Raw genomic sequence first — 26,151 nt, forward strand, 5'->3', positions numbered from 1 at the left:
ATTCTCTGGGGGGTTCTGCAGTGATGAGGAAGGATCATGCGAAGGACAAAGCGATGAAAATGGAGAAGGGCTTAGCAAACTCTACATCACACGTACAGGCACATGGTCATCATGGGAATATAAAACACGAGAAGAGAAAACAGCTAGACAGGAATGTACAAGCACACAGAGGGAAGAGACACTACACACAGTGACACCATCAGCCACACACACGCCATATGTCAACAGACTTAGAGACCTCCCTGAGCGTAGAAGGGAAGGGTCGGCAATAGCACACAAGGGCCATTCATACCAACGCGGGGAACACAGGGGAACAGGGGATACACAGCATGCACGCAACCCCATATTTGTCCGATATGGAAGAGGACACACAGGATGTACTGACAACACAGTATAAGCGCACAGCAAAGGAAATGGCAGAATACACGCAGATGCCATTACTGGAAAGGGTTGGGACAAGGCCACAATATGTACCATGGAAACATGCAGACAAGGAGAACATCAAGTGCAGGCTACCCTCCTTAAGCGGAGGGGTGGGGAAATGGATATACGAAATGGAAAAATTGACAGCAGGGCACAGGCTAGCGGTTGGTGACGTCAAGGGGCTCTTGATCTCCATTTTGGGTGACACTGCAGACGACATTTGGAAGAGGGCAGGGTTTCCTGGGGTGGGAAGAAGCGACACATCACACGACGGATCGCCATTTGCAAATTTTAGACACGCAGTATGGCAGGCATTGAGGGTACTGTACCCTGACACATCAGAAATAGGGGCAATTACGTCACGCAAAATGCGTGAGAATGAGGATCCTGTTAATTACATCCAAGAGATTCAGGAGAAGTGGCGCTTGGAAACGCGGGAGCCTTGGGACAAAACATTAGCTATATTTTATCACATACTGATACAGGGGCTCCCAGAACCAGTGCAGAGGCAATTGAAAAAGTTAATGGGGATGGAAGCAAAGGCGTGGCCAGAGATACAATTAACTATAGTGCACCATTGTAGATTATAGCAAGAGAAGATGAATCAGAAGGAGGAAGACAGGAAGGCAGATGAGGCAAAATTGGTTCAGAAACAACTGTTGAAACATGCCCTAGAGGGACCGCTCATAACCAGCCCCGTCCCACCGGTACAACCACTCGCAGAACAACAACAAATCATACAACAACAACAAGTACCCACCATGACCCAGCAATTGCCACCTTCATACACAGCACAACAACAATACGCAAAACCAATGGGGGGAGGCTACACGACAATGGGCAACGGCTACACGAACAAATACAGAGGGGGAGGAGGTTTCAACAGGGGAGGGGGATTGGACCATCAGCACACCAGCCGGGGGGTGGGTTTCGGGGATATTCCCAATATGGACAGCAAGGATACTTGGATAGCACAGGGGGATCCCCATGGCAAGCGCAGGACCCGCCCACATGCTGGACATGCGGGTTAGTAGGACATGTAGCATGCACATGCAGGACAAGACCGGCATAACCAGGATGGGTTGAACAAGGACAACAGGGCTACGAAGGGGGACCAAACAATTACTACCAACAAAAAGCACAACAAGCGGATCAAGTGCAGATGGGACAGCAATGTACCATGCCACAACCACAGCTACAACAGCAAAAACACGTGATGCCCAACACGCAGCAGATATCACACCAACCCGCACAACAACAGGCACAAAAACAAATGGTAACGGCACAACAACATGTCCACACAGTGCAGCAACTAACATAATTGCAAGACTAGCCACAACAACCCATGGACACAATGGTACCAATGACACGAATGGGGGGGGGGGAACGATCATGGGACATAATCCCTACACAGGCCGCGGACAATCATTGTACCCCCAATAGGGCAGCCCACAGACTTCCTTGTTGTGTCCCATCCTGTTGGTAACACCTAACCCTGTGGAGGAACCACGCATAAAGGTGGCGATAGGTGACAAAGCATTCTCTTTCCTAGTTGACACAGGAGCAGCTAGATCCTGCATCAGGGAGGGGAAGTTCAAATTGTCACACTCAAGGATTTTCTGGGGCTCGAGGGGTGGTTCCATTTACTGATAACATCTCTTTATCTGTCGGAGATCACGACCTATCTCTGCCCTTGTTATACTCAAAACAAGCACCAGTCAATATACTCCGGCGTGATATCATGAGCAGGTTGAACATGACCATCTCCTTCACTGACAAAGGCATAATATGCTCCACACCAGGCATACACATGCTCACGGCGAGGCACATACTTCAGGCCTATTGTGGTAAGACAGTTGCGAGGGCAGAACCAGTGGACGCCGAGAACTTCCAACACGGGACAGACATGGCAATAGCATGGCTACCAGGCATTGAGGGTAAAGTGTGGAGAAGACCAGCCGCCTACCTTTTCAGGCCAGAGACACCCGCAGGTGAGGGAGAAGGGACAATAATATCAGTGGACATTGAAGGAATAGTAGCCAGGCAGGTCTGGATTGCTGTTTACGCTCAGGATGAAGAAGGAAAGGCAGGGAGAGCAGTAATAGCACTGGCAGAAGTGTGTAGGTTAACTCAGGTATCAGACGAGGAACTGTTCTCAGACAAAGAAGGTGATGGTGAGATGGTGTTCCAGATAAGTGTTTACGTCTGGTTAAAAGTAACATACAAGGAGGTAGCACAAAAAATGGCAATGGCACTAGAGGCATCCCTCCCAGCACCACCTGATTTTTGCGAGGAAGACTTGGCTACTGTATCTGCCACACTATGGACGACTAGTCTCTATGATGTAGGTTACATAAAGAGCACTGGTGGGGTGAAGATAAAATTGAAAAAGGGAACAATACTGCCCAGAGTCAGACAATACCCTCTGTCAAAAGAAGCTGATGAAGGAATTTATGAGACAATAAGCACACTAATAGAGAGGGGTATATTGGTACCATCGGAATCACCATGCAACACTGCAGTGTACCCTATGCGCAAGGCCACGGGAGGGTCTTGGCATTTCATGCAAGATTTGAGACCCCTTAACCACATTGTAGAGGCAGAATACCCAGTGGCAGCTAACCCTGCCACAATATTGTGTGGGATACCAGCAGAAGCATCACGGTTCACTGTGAATGACCTCAAGAACGCGTTCTTTTCAAAACCACTACACCCAGACTCACAAGGTCTGACCAGCTTCACATACCGCAACACAAAATGGAAACACACTAGGTTACCCAAGGGATACTGTGAGTCACCATCCATTTTTAACAGAGTTATACAGATGGACCTGGGGAATGTCGAACCTGAGAGCATGGCATTGCAATATGTGGATGACATCCTCATCTGCAGCAGCACCGAAGAGGAGTGCAGGAGGGACTCTGTGAAGATGCTCACAGTGTTGGCCGAAAAAGGGTACAAGGTTGACAAAGCAAAACTGCAATACTGCCAGGAACAGGTCCTATACATAGGACAGATCATTTCACAAAAGGAGCGAAATATTGCACTACAGAGAGCACAGACAATAATGACACCACAGCCACAAACAATACGAGAGTTGTAGCAATTTCTTGGCTTATGCAATTACTGCAGAGCATGGGTATTTGACTACAGCACATACACAGGACCCCTATTGGCAGCTCTCAAGGAAGCGCAAAGAGGGGAGAGAAAGTTAGGGTGGACGTGAGAGATGACTGATGCATTCAATTAACTAAAGGAGGCCATATGAACAGCACCAGTTCTGGCTACTCCCAAAATTACAAAAGATAATTCTACATTGCGATGGTGCAGTAATGAAAGCAGTGCTCACCCAACAAAACGAGCATGGGACACAAACCTCTTACATTTTACAGCGGGCACCTAGACCCAGTAATGATTGGATATTTCCTGTGCAAACAACACTTGGCTACTGCAGCATTCGCAGTAGAAAAGTCATCATCCATAACAATGAGATGCTCTACAACATTGTATTTGGAGCGTGCCCTCTTTGCAATTCTGCACAAACCAAAACGCACACTCACTACCCAGAGAGCAACGGGATATGAGATCATATTATCAAGACCAGAATTGAAAATAGTGAGGTGCAACAATGTTAACCATGCACAATTCATAGCAGAAGAAGTAACAGAGGGTGAACATGCACACGATTGTACATATGCCATTGAGTACTACTCATCCACCCGAAAGGTAGAGGAAGACGCCCTAGAAGGAGGTGATGTTCTGTACATTGACGGGTCCTCAACCATTGATCAGCGTGATGGCATAAGAAGAACAGGTGCAGCCATAATGCGATTAAGGGAGGACTGAACAAGAAAGCCAGAAAAATGTGTCAAATTGCCCCAGCAATATTCGGCACAAGCAGCAGAATTGGTGTCCTTCATATTGGCCCTAGAAGAAAGTAATGGCAAAAGATTAACAATATATTCTGACAGTGTCTATGTCTATGTCACATCTACAGTACACTCAGGATTAATAAGGTGGCTCCAAAGGGGATTTAGAAGAGAAGATGGTACCCCAGTGCAACATGCTTTCCTCCTGGGTGAACTGATAGAAGTAATAACATACCCACATGAGCTTGCGCTAGTGAAATGTCAGTCACACACGAATGGTGAAGATCCCATCTCTAGAGGTAAGGAAGCAGCAGACTCCCATGCAAAACATGCTGCGTATTTTGGTGAGATGTGGGACCTCCAAGAAAAAAAAAAGAGAGGGGGAGGGCAAGACAGATGATAATGAAAGAAGGCTACACACACCTCCCAGAAACACAGATTATTGAACTACAGGCGGCCTGGTTGCACTGGCTTCAAAAGTGACACATGAAAGACGGGGTGAATTCGCATATTAGCAGGCAAGTCCAACTTGACAGCCACCGGGTTGATAATGGCCTTAATAGAGTACGGTCCCAAATATCTGGGGTTAAAGGTCCGTGTTCCATTTAGAGGTATATGTTTTGTGGCTAACCATACTTGGTCCCCTATCTGGTATTGTGGAGTATCACTTCTATTCTGATCAGCATCTTTCTTGTATTTTTCTTTCGCCTGTTTTAAATGTGTAGTTGCTTTATTAAAGGCTTGTGTAATCGTAGCGTGCAGATGGTCCACTGCAGGCATTTCTAAGTGTTGGTGTGAGTCAAGGTCTGAGGTTCGAGGATGGTGCCCATATAAGGTATAAAAGGGGCTTTGTCCAGTTCCAGAATGTACTGAATTATTGTATGCATATTCGGCGAGCCAAAGAATGTCTTTCCAATTACTCTCAGTCTGATGTAACATAGAACGCAGGTATTGTTCGAGAGTCTGGTTGGTCCTCTCCGTTTGACCATCGGTCTGGGGGTGGTGACTGGTCGATAACCTCACATCGATTTGTGCCAATTGACAGCATTTTCTTTCCAAAAATGTGAAATGAATTGACTGCCCCGGTCAGAGACCAATATGGACGGAAATCCGTGTATGCGAACAATGTTTTCGAGGAACTCCTTGGCCAGGATTGAAGCTGAAGGTAATCCCTTTAAAGGAATAAAGTGGGTCATCTTGGAAAAAAGATCCACAATAACTAGAATGGTGTTAAATCCATTGCATGGGGGTAGATCAGTAATAAAGTCTAACTGTAAGGTGTGCCATGGTGTAGGCGGAATGTCTAAAGGTTGTAAGAGTCCAGCTGTTTTTTTCTTTTGACCTTTGTTTTGGGCACAAATGCCACATGACATCACACATGATTTAATATCCTTTCACCAGGTGGGCCACCAGAATTGTCTTTTAATTTTAGCTTCAGTTTTTGCAATACCTGGGTGCCCCTCCATTAGGGTATCATGATAACGGGAAATGACTAGCTCTTGTAGTTCCTTATGTGGCAGAAATAGCCGCCCTCTGTAATAAGGCAGATCATTGGTGACAGAGTAGTCCGGGCATTTTTTTACCCAGTCCTGCAGGGCTGTAGGATCAAAGAGTTGCTGGATCTTTACCTGAATGTCTTTTAGTGTCTGTAGAGTAGTCATGCCAAGAATTCTTTGTTCGGAAATTATAGGTACTGGTTCTGGGTTCACTTCTGCCTCTCCCATCCCTATTCGGGATAAGGTGTCTGCTTTACCATTCTTACAACCTGGTCGACAGGTTATTACGAAATCAAACTCAGCAAAGAACAATGCCCACCGGAGTTGATGTGACGATTGTGCCTTGGCTGTCTTTAAATACTGTAAGTTCCGGTGATCAGTGATCACAGTAATGATATGCCTGGCACCGATAAGATAGTGCCACCAAGCCTTGAAGGCGGATTTGATGGCTAATAACTCCTTGTCGGTAACCGCATAGTTTAACTTGGGTGCCGAGAACTTTCTGGACCAAAATGCTACTGGATGAAGCTGGAGAGTTTCAGGGTCCTTTTGAGACAGGACAGCTCCCATGTCTAGACTGGATGCATCGGTTTCCACTATGTATGGAAGTTCAGGGCGCGGGTGCTTTAATACAGGTGCAGACGTGAATTTCGGTTTCAGCTCTTGGAAGGCATTTTCAGCTTCTTCAGTCCACATAAAGCATTTATTTTTTCGCAAGAGTGCTGTGATGGGATGTACAACATGTGGAAAATCCAGGATGAATCTGCGGTAGAAATTGCCAAAGCCGAGCATGCTTTGTACTCCTTTAACTGAACTTGGTGATGGCCACTTAAGGATTGCGTCCACCTTTCGTGAGTCCTTTCGGACTACCTTTGGGGTCAGGACAAACCCAAGGAATTCAACTTCTGTGGCATGAAAAACGCATTTTTCCAGTTTTGCATATAGTTTGTGCTGGCGCAATTTCTCAAGGACTGCTCGGACGTGCTTCACATGGTCAGATTCTGAAGAGGAGTATACTAGAATAACATCGATATATATACGACAACACAAACGTCAATGAGTTCACGAAGGACATCGTTCATGAAGTATTGGAAGGCTGCTGGTGCATTGCACAATCCGAAAGGCATCACCTGGTATTCGAATAACCCATACTTAGTGCGGAAAGCAGTCTTCCATTCGTCGCCTTCTTTTACACGTACCAGATGGTGTGCCCCCCGGAGATCTAATTTAGTGTATATACAAGTGTCCTTCACTTGGTCTAGTAGTTCAGGGATCATAGGTAATGGGTATCGGTTCTTAACAGTTATCTGGTACAATGCGCGGTAGTCTATGCACGTTCTGAGGTCACCTTCCTTTTTGGGCACGAAGACCAAAGATGAAGATGCAGGGGACTTGGATGGGCGAATGAAGCCATTGGCAAGGTACTGGTCTAAGTATTGTCGTAGGTGAAGGTTCTCAGGTTCCGTAAGGGCATAGATCCTGCTACAAGGGGGCTGTGCACCGGGTATGAGATCGATTTGGCAATCGTACGATCTGTGAGGAGGTAAGGTGTTTGCCTGTTCTTTTTGGAAGACATCCTGGAATTCTTGGTATTCTGGAGGTAGTTGCATGACTGCTGTGGTTAATGTGGCCAGGCCTGCTTTCTGACTTTTCTTTGGGTAACAGGTTGTGCACAATCCGGGAAGGTTATTCTCTTCTCTCGCCAATCAATACAAGGATTATGTGTTTCCAACCAAGGTATCCCCAGTATTATTTGGAACTGTGGGGCTTTGATTAGATCAAACACAATAGTCTCTCGATGCCCATCCTGACCCAATAGTGTCATCTCTGCGGTGGAATGAGTTACAGGCCCAGAGGCAATTTCAGTTCCATCGACTGTGGTGATGACATCTGAGGTGGTTTTTCGGCAGAGAGGTAGATTCATCCTGGAAGCCAATTCATAATCCACATAGTTTCCTATGGCCCCGCTATCAATGTATGCCCTTACTGCGTGCATACGCGATGGCTGCCCTGGATCTACGAGGACCATTGGTATGATGAAATGCAAGGTCTGAGTATCCTTCTTTAAGCTCGGACCTCTACGCTTGTCGGGCATGGTCGTTTCCTGAGTCTGACTCCAGATGGCTTTTATCAGCAGCTCCTACCACCTTCTTGGGTGGTTTTACAGGGCAATCCCATAGAAAATGCCCAGAAGTTCCACAATGTAGACACAATTGCATTTGCCGTCTCCTTTCTCTTTCCTTCTGCGTTAAGGATCCTTTAACTCCTCCGATTTGCATGGGTTGTGAAGCATCTGCTCCTTTGGGGTTAGCGTGGGTTTTGACCAACACCCGATTCTCAAACTTGGCTCGATCAGCCTTTCTGTTCTGAAGTCTGTGATCTAACTGGACTACTAAGTCTATATATTCAGCGCAGTCTTGAGGTGGGTTCACAACTTGAGCCAAGACATCCTTGAGTTCTCCTCGAAGCCCTCGATGAAATAACGTGATTCGTTTTATCTCAGGCCATCCAGTTTCCACTATCAACCTATTAAAGGTTGCGATGTAGGATAGAAGGTCCTGGTTACCCTGTCGTAGGGACAAAAGTTTGTTATCCAGGGCCTGTCCTTGGGAGTGCGGGGCAAATAGTCTTTCCATGCTTGTTTGAAAGCCCTGAAAATCCCGAAGAATTGGGTCATCCTGAGTAACTAGTGGAATCGACCAATCAGCTGCACTGCCGCTGAGATATGACAATACAAAGGCTACCTTGGCTTGATCATTTGGGAAGGCTCCAGGTCTGCATAAAAAGTGCAAGAGGCATTGGTTCATAAACACGGCAAACTTTTTGGGATCTCCGGCAAAGCGTTCGGGTGGAGCTAATGGAATAGTTCCTGGAAGGTTTATTTGCACAGGGTTACTCGATAACACAGGAGCTGGATTTTCCCCAGAACCAGGTAGGGGTGCTTGTCCAGCCTGGCTTTGCAATAGTTGCCTAGCAAGGTCACCAGTTCGCTCCTTTGACAAAATCAGTTTTCTCCTAAGAGCATTGGTTTCTTGACAGGGGGAATGCACTTCAGCCCTTAGTTCCCCTAGTAATTGGGCCAATTGGTCAGTCTCTGAGGTATCCATAACGCCCGGGTGGGAATTTGTGGGTAGGCTTCGCGTTCTGTTACGCTCACCTGGCTCCCACAGAGGCGTCGATCGGAACTGGACAGCTGCGGTCTCCACCAATGTGACGCGTAGGGCCGAGATGACGGACTGGACTGGCCCACCTAGCTTCGTTTGGTTGGCCCGTAGGAATATTCTTCTGCAAATGGAGAAAGGGAATTAACCACCCGTGGAGTTGAGCGTAAATCCCCCACCCCCGCTGTTCTCCCCACAGATCGCCTTTGATGTCCCCTCTTATAGTCTCACCTGATGGTTTGAAAAGATGAGCTCTCCATCCTGCATTGAGCGCAGGGGCGCGTTGATAACCAGTTGCTTCACTGGCTCGAAGGAATTGGTGAGTTCCAGAACAATATTGACTCCGAGATTCCCGGCAAGACGCCATAAGTATAAAGTTCGTAAGAGTTCAAATGCCTGACTTTCACTCTTGTCCGATTCCTTGCAGGTCGCAGCTTGACCCTAATGAAGAGTTCCTCGTGGCAACCGGTAGTATTCTGGTAAGGATTTGTATTTTCCAATACAGTTCGATAAAATAATGTCAATATGTAACCTGTTGCTTTCTCCCTTATTCAGGCGCTGAGAGAAAGTATGAAGTCTTGGGGAACAATGCCTCCGGCGGTAAAATCAGGTAAGTCTATTGTGCTGAGGGGGGTTCCCCTTGTTAGTCCCTTTGTTTCACCTTGCTGTCCTTTTGTTTCCCATTAGGGGCCGGGGTTCGGCGAAGATGCAGTGGAAGCTGCGCCGACCCGTGAAGAGGAATAGTACCCCCGGTGGTAAAATCAGGTAAGTCTATGGGGGGGGTAATATTCCTCTGTGTATTCCCTTGGCTCACCTTGCTGTTCTTGTCTTCTCCTTAGGTGCCGGAGTGCGGCGGGAACATGCAGGAGGATGCGGTTGAATGTGAAGATGCTGCAAAGGCCGGTGAGCTCAGCGCGGCGCTGCAGCAGGCCAGGCGACGCGCATAAAATAACTTCTTTCTTCCAGCTCGAAGGCGCGATGGATAGGGAATTCAGGTAAGGATTAAAGGTATTGCTCTTGTTCTAACCTTTTCTCCTTCTTTATCCCTTTTTCTAGGAGCTCCAAACTCGAGTGGGGCGTGGCAGAAGGCTGGATGCAGACTTGCAGGGACGGTGAGCGTTACGCTGCTGGATGCAGAATAACGCAAAGCGTGTGTTGCTCTTCGGGCGTGGTTTAAATAGCCTCCAAAGTAGTCCCAGGTAAGTATTCCTCCCCAGCCCCGCCCGAATAAAAAATAGTCCCTAAGTAAAGTAGACCCTTACAAGTCTCTTTTGGCTTGGAGCTCTTGCAGCATGGTCTGCATCAGGTAAGTTTGCAGCATGGTCTGCATCAGGTAAGTTTTAATCTATGAGCCTGGCGCCTATGGTACCAGGACTGACTCTCCATATGAGCCTGGCGCCATAGGTGCCAGGACTGGACCCAAATAGCCCCTAGCAGGGGTTGTTGGGCTTGCTTAGGATAACTTGATGGCTGCTTCCGGGGTTGCTGGACGTGGTCTGGGTCCCCGGGGGTAGGCATCATGACAAGTACAGTCAGAGCCACACCTTCATGCGGCCGTACCCGCTCTGAGAGACAGGGCGTTTAGGCGGATGTGGGAGGAGCTTTTTGCATGGGCATTGGACTATTTGATCTGCAGGGCTTAAGTGACAAATACTAACAGTAACAATGCAAAATTTTAGAGAATTTCAGGCGGGCCCCTAGATCATCTCGACTGAATAGCTGCAGGACGGCAGCATAGGAAAGAGTAACATGCCAGTGGTCGCAACAATTGTGATTAAAATGCTGGGGGTATTTTTGACCACTGGGCTGATAACTGCCGCTGTCTGGCAGGCCTAGTATGCTTTGCATGAACCCGCAACACCCAATGCTAAAATTTCTCCCACTTAAGCTGCAAGGAGCACTATGTCAGGTGGTACGAGTAGCATGGGACAAAAGGTAAGAAGAGGTAAATGTAGTTTTTCCCTTGATGTACATGGGGTCGACACATATCTTACAGAGTCTGCAAATGTCTCTAACAACATGTGGTATAAACACATGTTCAAAATCGGTAAAGATACGACAAAGGACAACTGTTACGTTTGCTCGTTGATCCTGTATGCCATGAGCGCCTCCCGCACATTTGTGGCCACTGAAGTACCAGCTCCAACAGCAGAGTGCCTCCTATATCTAGCATTGTTCCAGACACGAGGACGATTCCAAGGAAGAATGGCAACACTGTGGTGGAAATCAAGGTCGACATACCCGTACGAGGACAACTTCATCAAAACACTACCCATGTTCGACAACTATTGGCAACTCACTGAAGGACTACAGTACATAACAGACGGGCCTAACAAAGGGGAAACAAAAGAAGTGACACTGGACTACCTGCATTGTAAATGGAGCGCAAGAGAGATAATAGGTGAACCTGGGTGGTGGGAAAGGCTGCTGATACTGATCTGTGGCAAGGTGTACACAAAGAACAGATGGGTGGACGGAGTAGTGGGAAGCAAGATATTGACCTTGGCAAAATCTCCAGTAGTAACGGTACAAGAAGAAAATGACAAATGCTACAAGGAGTGGGCAAAGAGTGCGGGGCTGCTCACATGGTTGGATGAGGAGGAGGAGCCATTAACAATAATTCCTGTTGCATCACCCATGCTATGTTGCCAGCATGATGGAGAGGTTGCTGTAGGAGTTAACGGAGGATGCAAAAGAATAGTAAAGCTTCCTGAGGGGGGCGCTGGAACAGCTGTAGTAAGGGACCACTATTGGGCCTGCGGGGCAAAAGCATATCACAGCCTACCTCAATCATGGGGTGGAGTGTGTAGTTTGGTACACGTCAATGTACCATCCCTAGTAGTAACACAGGAACACATAAAAATGGAAGACTTCCCGAAAATGGATGAAGGAAACAGGAGAGGGAAAATATCTCTTGGACAAATTGGCAGCACATCCCAAGGTGTCACCCCCACAGGCAAGACTCTAACAAGAATACAAATACAAGGTGAACCTCTTACTGGAAATTACCTCTGGGTTAAATCAGAAACAGCCCTCAGCCACATCCCAGCACCTCACAGACTATTCAGTAGAACAGCCATGTTCTTTTTGTCGATAATACATCCGGGGGTACAAGCATATGCAAACGCGAAATGGCTGCAAATAACTAGGTGGGAGCTGATGATGACAAACTCCACGGTGAACGGATTCAACGCCATTAAGGAACAGTTAAGAACAATACGAATGATAGCACTACAGAATAAGTATGTGCTAAACCTCCTCACTGCCATGGAAGGAGGAGTTTGCACAAAAATTGGAAGTTCCGCCTGTACGTTTATTCTCGCGAATGATGAAGATAATGGCACACTATCAGAAGCGGTATCACAATTGGCCAAGATGCACGCGAAGATGGAAGATGAAGCAAAGGGAACAAAGAAGGATGGAAGTTGGTTTTCATACATCTGCTCATGGATGCCATCATGGCTAGCGGATGGTCTTAAGGTGTTAGCGGGATGCATAATATTGGGTATGGCATCGCTGATGGGAATAAAGTTATGGATGGCAAGGTCAAAATGTACAGCAGAAGAAATGATAGGTATGCACATCCTCATGCCTGCAGTAGATGAACCTCACACGGAAGTGATCCTCATTGAACGTGAATTACTATGCCAGCAGATAGTAGAAGCAGACTTGCACCCACTATCTATAAAGGTTGAAAATCCACGAAATCCAAAGTCATACGTTGGAAAATGGGTCTATTGTAAACCCGGTGGTGGATGTGTATACATGTATTGGTCATTTGAGGATCACGTCATCCGCTACAGGTACCTGGCGCAGATAACGAAGGTATGGCGCTTACGTGATGATAAATGAGTGCATCATTTTGTGGTCGACAAGTCGACCAGAGGGGGACTGAAGAGGAAAAATGGGACAGTCCCTTCCACAGGCCCACGTACAAACTATGGCAGACGACGTCACGACCAAGGTACCCTCAGCAAGATGAGTTTGCACCTCGGTCCACTGCCCTAGATGTCAATATACACCGTGAACACGCTCCACCTGCGAAACCAGGCCGCATCCCACCCAAAGCACGGGGTGGGACCCAAAATGGAGCTGAGACCGATCACATGGACCAGTTTGACTAAAACGTTTCACAACCTAAGCTGCCGTTGTTAGAGATGACACAACGATATAGCCGCAACAGACAGAAACACATGTGCTGCCGCGCACCTGGATCAGACACACACCAACTCACACGAAGAACATGCTCAGTGCTGTGACGTAGCGGACCGCGTACCCTCACAGACGTACATCATTATTATTTTTCATATAGGCCAGCAACTGCATCGCAGAAACGCAAGACGCCGGAAGAGTTTGTGTATATGCTTGCAGAGGCTTCATGCTACTAACCCTGATGACAAGGACCAATAAATGGACCAATGTACAAGGAACCACATCGCACCCCCACACCCTCTTTCCTTATGGACCTTATGCCACAACACACAACCAAGCCAAAGTAGGCCTCAAACAAGAATCGACATGCCCGGAGTAGCTCGTACGGAGCCACAAGGTGCTGAGCATGCAGAACAGCCCCTGGCTGGAGCCACCGCAGCCAAGGTCGCGATGTTGCAATCCACATTCCGCGCTCTCCAAGCCAAGCTGACACCTGCCACTGCTGCGACTACCCAGAGCAAAACACAAATCAAATCCCCATGATTCTGCCTCAGCCACGGTCTCTCAACACGTGACCAGGCCGACCCGATACGACGGCAACTCCCGAAGACCAAAGAAGCATTGGTTTCCCACGTCTGGGACTTCGCTCGCAACAAAGTTGTAAAAACTCAGACACAGGCGTCGATGTGAAAGGAGCGCTCTAATGGCAGTAGCAGGACCTGTCCATTGTCGTCCACTGACACATAGGGCCTCATTACACGGACGGCGGTAACCATGGCGCTATTAGCGCCATGGTTGCCGCCGGTATTTTACCGAGTCCGCCTTGCTGAATGGCGGAATTACCGCCCTATTCCAAGGTGTGTGGGAGCGGTAATTCCCCATTTACCAAGGCCCTTCCCCATTCCCATTTGAGCCCCCATAGGGCTCAATGGGAATGGGGAAGGAGCAAATAACGGTACCGCTATTAGCGGTACCGTTATTTGCCCTGAAGTCCCTCAGTGGGTCCCGTCCTTAACCACACGTTAAGGACGGGACCCACTGAGGGACCTCGTAGTATAGCGCTAAGGGATTACCGGCACCGGTGCCCTTAACAGTTTCGGTAATGCCTTAGCGCCATCCGTGTAATGAGGCCCATTGTTTCTAACACCAGGTACATCGCGGGCTTGGAACAATGATGGTCCCAGGCTTGGGGGCTCGCTGATGGACCAAAAAAGAATAAGGAAGACCGGCGCGAGGGACGCGCTCGGATGTGATCGACTTACCGTGAGATACAATATATTTATAAAGCCCAGAATCCACCGGAAGCCATCTTAGTGCTAGGGAACCAAGCCCCAATCTATAAAGCAGAGTACTATGGAGGGATACTGTCTAAGAATTTCCATGAAAATAACCACACCCTCAAGAGCCTGCAAATGATGCGATGATCCTGTGGTGAGAATTCCACGAACCAGCCGCTACATAATGAAAGCAGCGACCACTCATTCACTGGCATCAAACGAATGGTGCCAAGTGTACCTGCGGCTCAGCCAAGCGACAGGATCCATTTGGGTTGGAATCCTGAAATGTGTCTATCAAATGAGATGGAATGAGATCATGAGATTAAACCGGCAGGGTTTTATGCTGAGAAAGGGAGTATTGTGCACGCACGACAACGAGGCTGAAGCTCGTTATAATCTGATTTGCTTCGCCGGTAGGCGGAGTCACCGGTGGCCAGCCACGAAGGCCACACAAAGGCCCTGTTTGGCGCCTGTTCGGTGCATGTGAGGGCGGTGCGGACTGCACCACTCTACCGCAGGAACTGTAACCTCTCCAATGATGGGCCTCCAACACTACGGTAAGCCTTTGGGCCTTACTCTGCAAGATTAACAGGAACATTTAATTGCAAAATTTCCTCATGTTGAACTCTGAATCGTCATTGCCACCACCATTGCTGACTAAGTGCCAATCTGTAACCCTTGTCGCCCTGTACTGAGCTGAGCAGAATTAACCTTGCCTACTATCCCGTTGCTTATAAGCACGAGACTCACCTCTCAAAATTGGCCGCTCTGCTTAGGTGCCCGTTTGCCAGCTGCCACTTAGGCCCTGCCACCAGGTGCCTCAGACTGCGTGCCCGCACGCTAAAGTCCACCCTCAGCTCCCAGCCCACCCCCGTGAGCACCCGAAATGAACGTCTATGCTCCCGTACTATGCCCCCCACTATATGTGCTAACAAGGTCAGGATCATCCGCCCAACTGCCAAGCCCGCAGCCACTATAGCTACCCACAATATAGTTGTCAATGAATCAGCTCACCCCATTCCAAACTATATTACTTCTATATTAAATGTGATTCCACATGTGTCCACCACTTCCGAAAATGAGGTCCCCAGTGCAAAATCTGTGATGTGCAATTCTTCTGCCCCCACTTTGAATGCTATTGTGCCAAATGTGATTCCACATGTGTCCACCACTACCGAAAATGAGGTCCCCAGTGCAAAATCTGTGATGTGCAATTCTTCTGCCCCCACTTTGAATGCTATTGTGCCAAATGTGATTCCACATGTGTCCACCACTACCGAAAATGAGGTCCCCAGTGCAAAATCTGTGATGTGCAATTCTTCTGCCCCCACTTTGAATGCTATTGTGCCAAATGCGATTCCACATGTGTCCACCACTACCGAAAATGAGGTCCCCAGTGCAAAATCTGTGATGTGCAATTCTTCTGCCCCCACTTTGAATGCTATTGTGCCAAATATGATTCCACATGTGTCCACCACTACCGAAAATGAGGTCCCCAGTGCAAAATCTGTGATGTGCAATTCTTCTGCCACCACTTTGAATGCTATTGTGCCAAATGTGACTCCACATGTGTCCACCACCATTGTAAAATCAGCGCTGTGCAACTCTTCTACCACCCCCAGCGTAACCACGCCCACGTCTGCACCCACTCTCCCCATGGACCCCCCCTAGCCGTTACAGAACCCCATCTCAAATGCGCCATGATCAACGCTAGGTCCATCAATGCCCACGCTCTGGACATCCATGACCTCATCACCACCCATGACCTCGATCTACTCATGATCTCAGAAACCTGGCTTCACGAGGCCTCCGGCCCCGCGCTCCCCCTTGCACTGCCCTCTGGTTACTCCATCACTAGACAGGATCGACTCTCTAAAGGGGGAGGTGTAGCAATCATTGCCAAAGACGCCCTTTCGATTAGAAAGGTAGAGAAATCCCTACACAACAACAGCGACTACCTCCAAGTCAAAATCAACATCTCTCCCCATTGTACCATTACTATTCACACTGTCTATCGCCCTCCAGGCCCAACAGGAGACTTTGAAGCCTCTCTCACCCACCTCCTCTCCGACAACCTCAAAAAACACTCAAAAGCCATTCTCCTTGGGGACGTCAACCTAGGCCTCCTGGACAGCAAGGATTCAGCAGCCAAATCCCTTGACTCAGCCCTCAGGGCACTAGGATACAAAAACACCATCTTTTGCCCAACTCACACCCAGGGCAGAACTCTCGACTGGGTCGCACAGCATAACTGCCCACTCATCATCACTGGAAACACTCCCACCCTTTGGTCTGACCACCACATCATCAACTTTAGCATCCTTACCACCAGCCCCTGGACTCCCGCACCACAACCCCTGCCTCCCTGCCTCGCAAGAAGCTCCCGTCAGCTCATTAAGGAAAGGCTACTGCCCTTCCTCCAAGGCCTAGCCTTCAGACCACCTTTTTCCACAGACCCAGAAACCCTTGCAACAGCCTATGATGTTGCCATCAAAGCAGCTATCAACTCCATTGCACCACTCAAACCCCGGAAATCCAAACCAACTACCCACTCCAACTCCTGGTTCACCCCGGACCTTCTCATACTCCGCAATGAGAAAAAGGCTGCACTTACGCAGTGGCAAACATCCCACCCCGACAAAAATAAGCTGATCTTTAAAACCTGTTCCACCATATACAAAAAGGCAATCACCCTAGCAAAGTCCAAATCCTTTGAATCCAGAATCTCGGAAGCCCAATCTAGCTCAAAAGAAATCTTCGCCATCTTCAGGAAGCTAGAGACACCCACTCCCGCCCCCCAGAACTTCACCAAAGACAAAGCCTGGTGCGATGAAATACAAACGGCCATGCAAACCAAATTGAGGACTCTCCAAAGCAAAATACTGGCTACCAAACTAGCTCTGCCTAATACACACATCCCTGTCCCACCACCAGCCTTGGACCCCCCCCCCCAACCTTTTTCCTTCAAACCCATACAGGAAAAAGATATCATCAACATAATGAGGAATATCAAACCCTATAACTGTAAAGGTGATGCATGCCCAGCCACCATCATCAAGAACTGTACTGAAGCGCTGGCTCCCTTCCTGACAGCCTTTGTCAATGCGTCCTTTGCCACAGGGAAAGTCCCCGCCTCCCTCAAGGAAGCCTGGGTCCACCCTCTCTTAAAAAAAACAACTCTTAAACCAATATCCCCTAACAACTACAGACCTATCACCACTGTCCCTTTCCTCCTCAAAATATTGGACAAAGCAGCCTACCTGCAGGTCCAGCACTTCATTGAAGAGAACAAACTCCTGGGACTCCGTCAATGTGGCTTCCGCCCCAGACACGGGACTGAAACCGCCTTACTTGACCTGAAAAACCAGATGGACGATGCCAGAGACATGGGCAAACCAACACTTCTCCTACTTCTTGACTTATCCGCGGCTTTCGATCTTGTAGATAATGACGTCCTATGCCACCACCTCTCCTCCACTGCCAAGTTCTCCCCTGACGCCACTGCATGAATCACTTCCTTCCTACAAGACAGAACCATGCAAGTATTCTCTGACCTAGCCTCCGCCTCACCCTCCTTCATACTCTGTGGTGTGCCCCAAGGCTCCTGCCTCTCTCCCACCCTGTACAACATCTTCACACGGCCCCTCTTCCTCATCCTCAACGCTATGGTTATCTCGTACACTAACTACGCTGACGATACCCAGATCCTCCTTACCCTCACTGGCAACTACGACACTGACTCCTTGACCATTAACAACCTCTACAACACCATCCAAGCCTGGATGGCAGACAATGGACTATGCCTCAATTCCGATAAGACCAAACTCCTCCTGAAAGGTTCCACCGACACACTAAGAAATCTAGACTCCCAATTCAGTCACTTCACCATCGACACCATCAAAATACCTGTCTCAGACTCAGTCAAAACCCTTGGAGTCTATTTGGATTCCAACCTATCCATGGACAGACAAGTCAATGCAATAGCCTCCTCAGCTGCATATCACGCTAAACTAATCAACGCAGTCAGGCCCTTTCTCTTCAAAGAGAACTGCACAAACATAGCCAGAGCCATCACTGGCTCCAGGCTAGACTACTGCAATGTACTCTTTCTAGGAACCTCCAACAAAAATCTGGAAAGGCTACAAGTCATACAGAATAGTGCTCTCCGTGCAGCCCAGGGCATTGCTAAAAGAGAACACATCTCGGAGGCTAGAAAACTAGCCCACTGGTTCCCAATTAAGGAAAGAATCGTCTTCAAAGCTCTTACACTGACCCACAAGTGCATTCACCTCACTGCTCCCGTTTACCTCTCGGAAAGGATCCTCACTGTCTCCTCCAGAAGGCCAACCAGATCACCCTATACCAACATGCTCTATGTGCCACTAGTAAAAAGAGCCAGAGCGGGTAGGCCCAGCTTCCCATATCTTGCACCCACACACTGGAATGCCCTACCTCCCACTATCCGAGGTGAGGCCTCCCTCATCGCCTTCCATAAAGCTATGAAAACCATCCTCTTCACATAAGGTCCCTCGCATCAGCATGAATACTATACATATGACCCACTGCATAAGATGGAATGTAATCACCAATTGCATAAGCTGTAAGTATTGTATTATGTCTGTAATATTTATAATGTACCAACGACTGCTACCATTCCTGTACCTCTGTAACTAAGCTCTCACAAGTAACAGCGCCTCAATGCCCTTGGGCTGCTTGCGCGCTATATAAATTTAAATAAATAAATAAAGGGCATGGGGGGCTAACCACTGACGACATTACCATACAACCAATCACTAACTCTCTCCATGTAACCTTTTAGAAGTAACCATTTTTAGGGGTGAACCAAGCGTACCACCTGACCTCTACTCTAACAATAAACCCTTCCACTATGTGGTCCTGTACTGAACCTACCACTCGGGGAACCAACCGGGAGTGGCGGTAGGTTTGGGAATTAGCTTTCGCAGATGACGCACATTGTTACGTCACTCAGGTACAAAATGGGCCTGTGAGCCGATTACGCTGAGAAGTTGCCCGGAACCTACGCTCCACGTATCTGTCCCTGTCTGTTTTCCTGTAACAAACAGCAGTAACTAATTGTTCTTGTGTGGCCCCTCTACTTCTTTGGGACGCGGAAGGAGTTAGGGCCTTCCGAGAGCTGGAAGTCCGCGGACCCCGGGTACGGCTCTGCCGACCACCAGAAATTACCCTAACAGTGCATTCCTTTCCCAATGAACAGCGATCCCGCTGCAGTAACGGCCGGTCTCCTTCGCACAACGTCCACTCCACTACTAATTTGCCTGAAATACAGCAACGCTGAGAGAACGTGTTAAACCCCATTATTTTGAAAGTGAAAAAAAAACAAGGGGTGGAAATCGACGTGCAATATACATTTAACCAAGGGAACAAATATTAACCCACGATAGGGCCTGGACATAACTGCATTTAAAAGACAAAGGGAGAGAGAGTGGGGAAGAACATTCAGGAAACACTAACCCATGAAAGTTTGCTGTATTAGGACCAGCACACAAGACGCATGTGCACAAAATGACAGCCACACCACAGAGTCAGCGCAAGAGGGCGCCCATACCTCAACTATCACACCTGCCACCATGAGCAACCCGGCGACACCGTCCCCTGCACCCACGTCCAAAGATACCTTGTTGTGCATGCCACTCACATTCACCATGACTCCTCAACCAGACAAAGACCCGAGGTGGATCGAATGGATGGAGGACTTTAATCATTTTGTAAAAGCGGTGTGGGAGGAGAAATCACCTAACCTACACAACATGTTTATCAACATGGTTGGCAGTGAAATAAAGACCATTGTTCAGACAATTCCCCCAGAAGATCAACCAGATTTCACCTCGCTAATCAAAGCCCTAAACAGGAAACTCGTAATTGAACCAAATGAAGACTATGAAAGGTACATGTTCAACCAGTGTACGCAGAGGGTCGGAGAGACTGTTGACGAGTTTATAACCCGTCTTCACGTGAAGAGTGCACATTTTTTGTTCTTTTTAAATTTGTTTATGGTTTAAAAAAAAAAACCTTTACAAAGCTTTGAATGCATATGCTTCAATAGTAAAACAAAATCAGTTGAATAGAATCAATATTTAAAACAAGTCAATGGGGCTCATTCCGAGTTTGGAGGTAAGTACCGGTCATTACCGGCATGGATCAATTTCTGTGTCCGAGCTGGTAATAGACCACTAAAAGCGTCTTATTATGACTTCGCGGGCACGAGCTTTGCACCATGCCAGTAATGTACCTAGTGCTATGCCGCAAAAGGGCCCCAAAAGCCCTTACCGGCATGAAGCGCACCGTACATAACACTACCGCCATAGAATAAAGCGGCAATAGCTAGGACCGTAAATAGCGGTGGCCGTAAATTACGGCTACCGTAAATTACAGCCACCGCTAAATAGCGGAACCGGAAATAGCGTCATCGCACAGGAACGGGAAGGAGCACGGCGGCCATCTTTAAAAACACAATCCATTGCATCCTCACCAGGCAGGACCCCTGGGACCATTGTGAATCTTGGAAAAGCCTAACAGAAGCACCAGGAATGCCAAAAGCACCCAAGAAGGGAGCAGCCCAGCTCTGCAAGGAGCGCCTCAGCCCCGACGAACTGCAGATGATGGTGGACACCCTCGAGGAGTATGCCGACATCGTCTTCAGCTGAGACATGCAGAGAGGGCCGGTGCTCAGGAAGAAAAACATCTGGGCACTAGTGGGCCAGAGGGTGAGCGCAGTCAGCAACACCCTCCGCACCCGCAAGGACTGCCGCAAGCGGTGGGACGACCTGCGGCTGAGGGTGCGGAGCATCCTCTCGGCAAACGCAGCCAGGCCCAGGAGACTGGAGGGGGCCCAAGTTCCCCCATTAAACTGATGCCATGGGAGGAGACCTGTGCCGGCTTGATCGGCCAAGAATCAATTGAACGGGTTGGCAACATGGAGTGTGGGGCAACGTCGTCCACTGACGGAGGTGAGTGTCCAAAGTCAATACTGCCAATGCCAATGCCATGACCTACACTTGAAAGGCATGGCCAAGGAGTCACGGCATGGTGTCCCCCCCCCTTAAATTCATGCCGAACTAACTGCGACCCAAACAAGTTCCAAGTGCAAGGGCTTAACGCATATTACATATACTGCACAAAGTGGCTTATCCCATGAGGCACACTGGGCAGTTGTTGTGGACAGTGTGCTAGTCAGACAGCACAGTACCCGGCCAACATGAGTGACACCGACACCTGCATGCATATCCCACCCATAAATTGAATGTAGTGCCGTTGCTTACCCAAATGCCCATAACCCCCAAATGACTGAATATGTGATTGTAGCCATGTATGAAAGTTGGCTCTCAAATCATCACTCATGCCGTCCCTCTCTTCTACCCCCACAGGCAGTGAGCATGACAGCGAGGACCACGAGACCAGCTGTCCCACCACCTCCAGGGGCAAAGGCAGGGTCTGCCGCATCCCAGCCAGGAAGAGCACACCTGGAAGCACAACACCGGCTCCTGCAAGGCCCATGGAGGGTGCACCACCCCCACCCCTCCCTGCATTGGCGCCAGGAACATCGGCAACGCCAAGGTCTGAGGAGTCAAGTGTGGCTGGGCAGGTGGCAGCCACGGCCCCCCTGGAATCTGTAGACAGCCCCTTTTCCACCTGTGGAGAGGCAGAGGACATATTTTCAGACGTCCACACCCCAGAGGCCAGCTCCTACCCACAGGTCTCATGCAGCGACTCAGGCGAGACAGACACACCTGGCCAATGTGCCCGTGGACCATCACAGGAACAAGCCAGTCCTGTGCCCAGTCCCCCAGGCGAAGCCCTGGCAGGTCATGGCAGCACAATCCCATGCAGGGATAACACACCATCGGATAACGCGTAGCGTGCAGCGCAGCTCTTTGCCCTCATCACCGAGCTGATGCAGGACAATCGGCAGGGCAGGGAGGAGTGGTGGGAGGAATTAAGGGCAATGCGGCAGGTGGTGACATACAGCACCAACCGTCTATGTGAGGTCCTCGGCCGCATTGCCGATGCCCTGGAGGCTGCACGTCCTTCACAATAGGCCGAGCATGAGGACACCCCGTCGACCAGTAACTCGACATGGACAAGCCCACTGCGTCGGTCACATGCCTCCCCCTGGCCCCGGGAGCGCAGAGTAACTTGCCTACCAGCCACATGTGGCCTACGTGGACATCATGGGACTAGTGTTGGGGAGTTGGGGGGTGAGGGTGTGTGGGGGAGTTGGGGGGAGGGAAAGGGGGGTGAGGATGTGTGGGGGGCTTAGGGTGGACAGGGGGGTGGGGTGTTGGAGGGTTTGTTGTTCACTTAGGCATTTTCAATTTCAAGACACTGTTTGTTTTGCAAAGGTAAACCAGTGTGGACATTCATCATTGAGCATGTTTCTTTTGATATCTGACAGTCCATAGTGTACATGTATCCCCACACCCAGTGCCCTATGTCCTCATGTCATGACACCCTCTGCTGACTTGTGTGTCAGTAATATTGCCTAATCAAAGCTTGCCGCACGGCACGTCCCTCCTGTGCATCGGCACCATGATGTTGTCCTGCCCCTTTCTCCTCCGCCTACCCTTCATCATCATCTGGTGGTAGCAGTCCCATGTCAGGGGACAGGGGCACGTTCCGACGGATGCACATATTGTGCAGCATTACACATGCCATGGGGATCTTGGACGCCTTCTCATGGCTGTAGATGGGTGCCCCAGCCGACCGGCTGAGGCAACTAAATCGTGCCTTCAATAGGCCAAAGGCCTGCTTAATCACCACACGTGTACTGGTATGGGAACGATTGTAGTCCTCCTCGTGCCTGTTCTGTGGGTTTCAGACAGGGGTCATGAGCCACGGCATCAAGGGATAGCCACCATCACCTGCATGAGAGGGGAATGAAGGTAAGTGTTTGTACATTCATGGTGGACAACTGAACTAGTGTTACATGGCAGCAGATGATTTCTGCCCCATACGCACATGTCCCTGGATGCATTGACCCCATTCCTGGCCCCGCTATGTGTCCTGTGCAATGGAATGATGGAGGGGGTAGCATCTTCAAGATGGTTTATGGTGTGCACTCACATCTTGTAGAACATGCATCGTATATGCATGCAGCAGTCTTGGGGTAAAATCATTGAAGTGCTGTTTTCTGTGAGATTTGGTAGTAGGGAGTGTTGGCTGTAGTCAGTAGCATATTTGTCATTCTGCACTGATCCGTACTATGGTGACTTACAGCACTCCTATGAGTGTGCAGTACCAGTGACACGCTGTGGTATCCCTGTTGGGCTCACATCAATGCACTCCCAGGGATGACTTGTGCTGTGTGGTGATATGCTGGAGGCAGCGACATAGTGCAAATGCAGTGCATAGTGCTGGAAGCCCTTACGATATGTGAGGGCCACCGATGACTGGTGCATGTGTTGTTGAATGCGGCCAGGTTACCCGTTAGTCATGTAGTGTTAGGTGTTGGCCTTACTTCCTCACTGGGGGATTTGGTAGTCATGTGCCGTTTCACTTGCTTTGGGGCACAGTGTTCGGTGAGTTGCACATCGTGCACTGGCTTCAACATTTCCACCCAAGTGGAGTATGCATCCCCCCCCCATTCTGACCCAGGTGGGGTATGCAGCCACCCACCTCACAACCCCGATGCACTGCCATGGCCCAGTCAGGCAACTCACCAGGCAGCCAGGCACGTCGTCCTGCGTGTCGCTCCATATAGCGTGGTAGTGTGGAGTTCCGCAGGACCAAAGAGTCATGAGTTGATCCTGGATATCGGGCACAGCAATGTGTGATGATCTTGCGGGCGTTGCATACCATCTGCACGTTGATGGAGTGGTATTGCTTGCGGTTGCGAAATGCCACCTCCATGGCATGCGGGACCACCAACTCCACGTGGGTGTAGTCGAGGGCACCTATACAATTTGGCATGCCTGCCAGTGCATGGAAGGCAACTTTTGTATCCAATATCTCCTGGGGAGTCCGTGGTAGGGATATGTAGTCCCTTGTGTGCTTGTGTATCCAGCACTTGGTTCAGTATCCGGGAAAATAAGGGTTGTGATATGCCAATCATGTGCCCCACTGTGTGCTGGTAGGGGCCTGTGGCAACGAAGTAGAGCACAGACACTGCCTTCAGTAGAGGGGGGATGATGGTGCGTATTTCTATGAGGCTCAGTATGTCGTCATGGATCAGGTCCACTATGGTGGTGATGGTGTCACGGTCAAGCCGGTACAGGGTGTGCATCTGCTCTGGTGTTAGGTTGAAGGGGGTGACACTGATGCGAGGGATTGGGGGCTGCCGGCGTGGTAACGGGGGCTGCATTGGTGGGGCATGCTGGGCCTGTCTCACCCTCCTTCTCCTCCTGTGTCTCCTCTGTGGTGGAGGCTGTGGTTGTTGTTGTTGTTATTTCTGCCTTGCAAGCAGGGCCTCCAGCTCCAGTAATGCCCCTACTATTGGTATCATCTTGGTGTGGGAGGGGGTGTGGTGTGTGGGTGTGCTCCTTTTGTGCTGTGCCAGACTCCATTGCCTCCACCTGTGCTGATTGTGTGCACCTGTAGCTCTTGGTAACACTGCTCAGGGTTCTTAACACCTTCTCGGAGATGCAGGTATTTACTCCATGCCGGTAAGCTACTTTTCGGCCTTCAGTAGGCCGTTGTTTGCATGTCCGCAGGGCTTGTGATCAGCTCCGGTTTACGGCATGCCGGTAATGCCGGCATGTTGTCTTGCGCGCGCGCGAGAACCGCTATTTACAATGTAGTACTTTACGATGCCGTAAATAACGGTCTGGTTGGTCAGAACAGACTGTAGCGGAAAGCGATGCCGGTAATCCTTTACCGGCATCGTTTTTACCTTACCTCCAAGCTCAAATGACCCCCAATATGTCCATGTACAGAAAATGCAATACTACACAAATTTGATCGACATAGACAGATGAGTATATCCTCATACAAACAATACGAAACTTCAAAATAAATAAAACAAGACAATTATCAGCGTCTCCATATGCAAAGTGTGCAAATTATGCAAAAGGTGCAAAAGATGCAAATTGTGAAAAAAGGTGCAATTGGCGACAGGTGTCGAGAGTCATGTGTAGGTAAGCCCTTGGCCTAATACCCAATGGCCCTGAAGCTCTTTACAAGTGTGCCGTACTCAGCCGAGTAGAATCGCCCATATCTTCCCCTGCACACACAATTTGGAAGACACGTAGGCGCATCCGATCCAGCCGCCACAACAAGGGTTATTGTGCTTAAGCCTCAATTAGAAACCACGAGGCAGTATCCTAATCAAATATGGCCGCCTTGCTGTTCATCACCTCCTGCATCTTGAGATAACTCCCAGTCTACCTTTGGAGCGTCGAGAATGGCCCTCACCTGTTCAACTAGCCAATCCAATTTCGCCAGCAGGCGAGCGCCGGCCCACGAGAGAAGGCTCAGGAGAAAAGGCTCCTGACTGAGTTGACTGAGCTGACCGAGCGTAACCGGCACTGTTATGCTGCTCGACTGGAAGCCTACTCCTCCCCCGGCAACATCCATAATACGCCAAATCCGACCCAGCCAAACTGCGGTGAGCATTGACTCTATCCTCACCTGTGCTCAACCATCTTGCAAGGCGTTTGTATCCTACATCGCTGCAACACTGTCTACCGACCCTTCTGCTCTAAGCGCTAGTGAAGCGCCACCCTGCCATCAAGACACATCCTAAATACCGGATCTGTGTTGTCGGTATAACCCCCCAACGGAACTTTCCAGGACAGAA

Source organism: Ambystoma mexicanum, chromosome 1p, assembly GCF_040938575.1.
Source record: "Ambystoma mexicanum isolate Mex_15411 chromosome 1p, UKY_AmexF1_1, whole genome shotgun sequence".
NCBI lineage: Eukaryota > Metazoa > Chordata > Amphibia > Caudata > Ambystomatidae > Ambystoma > Ambystoma mexicanum.